Source organism: Prosopis cineraria, unplaced genomic scaffold, assembly GCF_029017545.1.
Source record: "Prosopis cineraria cultivar Desert tree isolate PC_DT_omini unplaced genomic scaffold, ASM2901754v1 PC11, whole genome shotgun sequence".
Lineage (NCBI taxonomy): Eukaryota > Viridiplantae > Streptophyta > Magnoliopsida > Fabales > Fabaceae > Prosopis > Prosopis cineraria.
Window position 1 is genome coordinate 25297649 of NW_026555342.1, and position 6576 is coordinate 25304224.

A 6576-nucleotide genomic window follows, 5' to 3' on the forward strand; every position below is an offset into this window, starting at 1 on the left:
AAATAATAAAGTAAAATGATATTTTTTGATCCTATTTATAGATAGAGAGAAAAAAATTTGATCCTATTTATAGACACTTGTCAATTTTCAGTGCTATTTATTTACATTTTTACCCTTATTAAATATTTTGAATAAAAATACCAATAATGAATTTAGAATATTTATTAAAGGGTAAATATGAAAATTTTTTAAATTTTAAGACAAAATTAATGAGATTTAAAATTTTCCTTGATTCTAGTGAAATATATTGAAAGTGATTTATAAATAGAATTAGGAAGAAGATAGTGTAATACATGTGTCCACCTTAAAAATAGAGGTTGACTTGCACAGGATATGAACCCTATCACACATCCCTTGAACCCTAGATTAGAAAGTTTTTCATTTTAAAATTTGTTAAATTTGTATTGAAAATTATGACATACTTAATAAAAATTATTATAATAAAAATTTAATATTTTTGTAAAAATTTTGGCAAAAAATTCTGTGTAAATAGGATTTCACAAAAACTACAACACAATATTTTACATAACAAATAATATAATTCAGAGCTTAACTCCTTTTACCAGCAGACACATATACAGATCACTGGAACCTTTAACCATAATCTATGTGGAGCATCTAATTATATTTCAAAATAAAATACATAAGTTTTTATAATTACATCAATAGGAGAGATTTTGGTTAGCTTTCCACCCAACACATCTAAAAGTTCTCAAGGGTTGACTGAATGAGGATCAGTGTCAGTTAAGATATTTGAGATCAAAAATAATTTTCTAATAAATAATGTCCCACAATAAATAATTGAACATGAGTAAAAAAGATTTTGAAATAATTATGCAAGTAAAAGAGACAACAATTTTCATAAAATTTAATAAATTTTAAAATAAAATGGCTCTATGAAATTTAAACTATTGAACTATTGAACTATTATAACAATTGTTATTATCACTTGATTTCAAAAAGGCACTTAAATGACAAAATACTTGTAAATAAATTTAAAAAATAATAAAATATAAATCACCAAATAACCAAGTTATCAAAAAATTAACAAATGTAAATACACAGTCCATAAGGGCAAATAACCAAACATGGTTAGAGCCATGAAAATAAAAGTGGACACACAGTCCACAAGGGTAAATAACCAAATGCGACCAGAAGCCAAGAAAACACACGTGACACACAGTTCACTAGGGCAAATAACCAAATGTGGCTAGAGCCATGAAGTAAATGTGGACACAAAGTTCACGAGGATAATACTAACCAAACATAGCCTAAGTTACGACACAAACATGGACACATAGTCCATGAGGGTAATGTTAACCAAACGCAGCTAGAAGCCACGAAATCAAATGCAGGTATGAACCTACGAATAACAAGCGTAAGAACAAAACTCATAAAATTGAATTAGCTAGTCATTGACCATGACACGCCAAAGGCTAATGGAACTGCCATTAACAATCGGTGTTCTGTATAAAATCTTCTTAAAATTCATTTTCAAACATACGAAAATATCATCATTTTCAAAATAAAATTTTCATTTTCAATGTCAAAAACCACATAAATCATTTTCTATATCAATCCAATAATTTTCAGAATGAAATTTCACAACTAAAGTCCAATCTTGCATTTATTGATTAACTCAAATTATCAAATCTGGTACAGTGAGTTTCACAAAATAAAGTAATTTTAAAAATCAAAATAACCAATAATTTCATTATTACTAGTAAAATGGTTTCATAAAAATGTAATATTTTAATAAAGATAAATTTGTTTGGAACATCAGTTGGGACGCTATCCATTTACTTAAAATTCAAATTTCTCCTCTCAAGTTTAATTAAATTTCTCCTTTTCAAAAACCTATAAATCATATTAAAATTTTATTCAACTCCCAACCATTATAATAATTCCTTTTCAAGATTCCCACCATAATCAACTATAATAAATTTTAAACTTTAAAACCAAATCTTTACACTTAATATATATATATATATATATTCCTTATTAGCATTTTGTCAAGCATCAAATATATATCCTTTTCAATCCTCTCATAAAAACTCTAACATTATTTAAATATTTCATTAACAAGCTATTCATCTCTAAAAATTTAAATAATCACGTATTAATAATTCCTGAGTCAAATCTCCTTTACAACATTCTCTGACAAACATTTCAACAAACATTTTATAAGTATTAATTTTTAAGTTTTATATCTAAACTATTCTCTTCCAGCTTCACTCCAACATTTCTTCAGCATCAACCAATCCAAATAAAATTAATTTAACAGAAAAATTATAATCCATATTTGTCATCATCCTGCTTCAATAAAAAAAATTAATATATATATATATATATATATATATGCGCACACACACACATGTATACAGCCACGGACAGCAGCAGAAAAATCAAGAGAGAAATCGCAACTTCCATATTGTTTCATCACACACACACAAGCATTGAGTTATCAAGGAGAAAGAAAGCAGAGATCAACGCTTTTCACCTCAGAATCACTGACGACAGAAATGAAAAAAATTAACGGGAGTTGGGGAAAAAAAATCAAGGAACCATGGAAGCACACACGCAGCAACACAAAAACAGGGGGATTAAGGAGAAAGTTTACTGCCACTAACGGTTCTGATGGCAACAAGCAAAATGGAAGAAGCTATGAGTTTAACAAAACCCCCGCCACGGCAGCGATCGGCAGCGACAATTTGCAGGGGAGGAAGAAGATGGAATTGAATTTGAAGAGGGGAGAAGAAAACAGTAACTGACCAGCCTCCAACTCACGAACTAGACCCCCCATAAATCCTAAACCAACTACTCGCGTGCTCACAACTCTCGAATGGAAGAAATGAAGAAAAAGAAAGAGGGTCAGATCATACCAACGACAGAGAAGGACGCGGAGGCTAACGGAGTAAGCGACCAAGGATCAGCTACCTGAACCACTGCACTCGGTCGCATGACCAGCGATCTGAACGGCAGTGAAGGGATGATGGAAGAAGCAAGTGGAGGACGATCTCTTTCTCACCCTCACTTGGTCTAGAGTTTTCCAAAATGAGGAAGAGGAGGATGGAAGAAGCAAAACACGTTTTTTTTTTTTTTTTTTGGTCTGATTCTCTCTGGGCAAAATGGTAATTTAAAGAGATTGAAGAAAATAAAAATTTCACTCTTAACATAAGAGGATTCAAACCCAGATGTTAAAGTTAAAACCAATGACAATTACCATTGATCTATTAATTACCTCGATGAGTTAACTCTAAAAGTATATAAAAATATAATCAAATGATGTTATGATTAACATTTAAATTTTTTAATTGTTTTTTTAATCAAGCTTTTGGATTAATTCAATTATTAATTTTAATTTTATAATTTTTATTTTGGGTCATTACAACATGTAATTGACCTTACATAGTGAAATAACATTTGTTGTTGTTATATATATTAATTGCCTCTAGACATTTGAAAAAAGTCAAAATGACGTCATTATTGATATTCTTGAGTCGTAAGCATTAGATAGGCAACTTTATCTTAAAATATATACATAGCCTTTACATGATATTATGTTTTGGATAGCTACTTTCCTCCTGTTCTTAACAAAAAAATGTCTTTTAATTTGTCGTAAAATAATGGGAATAGAGAAATTAAGGTGAGAGAGTAATAGAAATAATTTATCATCTTATAAAATATCTCATTACAAATGGTATGCCCAATTTATAGGTATATATGAGTCTCATCATGTTAAATAACAAATAGTGGATAATAAAGGCCATAAACATGAGTGGAAAATAAATGTCATGAACAGTATAATGAGAGTTATTTGAGAAAAGATGAAGGGCTTCCGGGGCGATTGATTATCACAAACATTTATATTCATAACACTCCTTTTCAGATACCTGTTATTTACAAAAGTGCCTCCTTAAAAAATTTTAACTATAAAAAACAATAAGATAAAAACTTAACAGAGAAAAAAAATTATTCTTTAATACACTATTCAGTGTTGCGTCATTAAAACTTTAACAAGAAAATCCAACAGGGACAAGACTATTAGTTAAGGAAAAGAATACGTTGCCTTTTTTTCATTAATTTGATGACCACATCATTCTTTATTTTGTTATATTTCTAGATAGTATATTAATTTCTCAAATGTAATCGTTGTAATGACTTTTCAAGCAGTTCTTGCTTCTACCTAACCGATATGCATGATTCATCTTCACATCTTTATCATTTCAATATCTATTCCTTCTAGGAACTTATCTTGCTAACAAAATTATATCATATATAATTATTTTTTATATAAGAAAGTCTATGTGAGTTGGGTCCTGAAAACTTACCAAGATCAAGACATATTTCAGACTCAAATAGCATCTATAGAGATACTTACATACTGTTCACTAACAATATCCTTATATTATATATAAATCTTATCTACAATGGTAATAGGAACATATGAGCCCTCATCCAAATTAACAACCATCTTATATAGACCCCATCAGTTCCTAACGGGCCTTGCTCTTTGAATCACATTCCTGAGCTCTCCTATCAGTGAAAGGTTTACTAAGCCCATCTTCATTAATCTTCAAGATTGCATTAAATGGGTTTTTCACTTTTGCTCTTTACTAGATTCAGTTGAACACTTCATCTCAACCTTCTTGTAATTCACACCAAGAGCATTTGATATACCTTAATTCTGATGAATAATTTGGATATTGAAATTAATTTTTTTATATCTTTTTGAATTAAGATGTAATTTTCCCTTTAACTATTATCGAAAGAGTAATGTTACCCCTAAACTATTTATCGTAGCAATGTTATCCCTAACTTAATTAAATCAAAGTAATGTTGCCATTGCCGTTAAAACGTCCATCACTGTAGTTAGTAGGACCCACTTTTATGAGTTAAGGTGTAATTTTGCCTTTAAACTATTCTCAAAGGAGTAATGTTGCCCTCACCTTTTAAAAATCATAGAATTAAATAAAAAATTATAATATTAAATCTATATATAAAATAAATATAAGAAAAAATTTTATCGTATATTAATAAAATATTATAAATTATAATTTTATAACTTGTTAAATATAAATAGATTCTGGTTAAATTAAATATGAGTAAACTCAAAAGTGTCTTCATTTGTATCTATAACTATCGACTAAAGCCATCATTACCTACTTGATTTGGACTAAAAAAATATGTTCATGATTGAGCTGGATTGGACAAGAGTTAAGCAGCTATTAAGTCAGAAACCGAAGTTGAGTTGGAAATCGGAGTGATTTTCAGAAAATTGGATCATTTTAAATATAATATTTCAAAAAAACTTGAAAAATTTTTAAAATAGAAAAATTCAAAAATTAGAAGCTACTAAAAGCCAACTTTATTTTTGAACAATTAACATGTATAAAATATAATTTGAGACCCTTTTTTTTATAAATATGTTAATAATTATAAGTGTAAATGCAAATACTTTTGAGTCTACTCATATCTAACTTAATTAAGATTCTATTATATTTGATAAGTTATAAAATTACAATTTATATTTTTCCTTATATTTATTTTACACATACATTTAATATTATTATAAGTTTATTTTTATATTCACATTTAATATTATTTTATTTAATATTATTATAATTTTATTTTTATTTAATTTTAATATTTTTAAATGGTGATGGCAACATTGCTCCTTTGAGAATATTTTAGGGGCAAAATTACACCTTGACTCATAAAAAATGAGTCCTACAAATTATAGTAACGGACGTTTTAATGATAGCGGCAACATTATTTCGATTTGATTAGTTTAAGGGCAACATTGCTACGACTAATAGTTTAGAGGCAACATTGCTACGACTAATAGTTTAAAGGTAATATTGCTCTTTTGAAAATAGTTTAGGGATAAAAGTGTACCTTAGCCTTATCTTTTTTTCAGTATTTTATCTTTCTTATTTGGAATTTTTAGTATATAATTAATAATAAATTAATTTGACCATAACTGAATGGATCACAAATGAATCATTGAGCTTGAATTAGTGCCTTCACCTAATGATTGTTCTAGTTTTTAATATCTTGCTTTGACTCCAAATGAGCATAAAGAATCTCAAAAATAAAAAAAACAAAAGAAAAATAAATGTGCCTTACCTAAATATATACTGATGATCCATAATTTTTTTTTTGTTCCTGAAGTTATTGCTTTCACATATGTACACATGATCCTAACTATAGGAGATAATTAATTAATTTTCATAGATTAAAAAATTAGATAAGTTAATAATTTGTTAAAAAAAATGTTGATGATTTTCCTAAAATACCGCTCTAGGGATATGTAGTTTGAAAGAAAAATAATAAATGAGGGGGTTGAAGGAGAATGAGGTTTTTATTTAGGACCAAAACCAACCGTTCAACTTGCTCCTTCATTTAGAATCAGAGGGAGTATCAAAGTCAGATTAATTTCACATTTTCTTACAATAAATATCAAATATTTAATTATTTTAGCATCTTTAATCTGCAATTTTATAATTTCTAAAATAAAATTCACTAGGGATAATCTCATAAATTCAAATGTGGTTTTGAAACTACTCATTAACG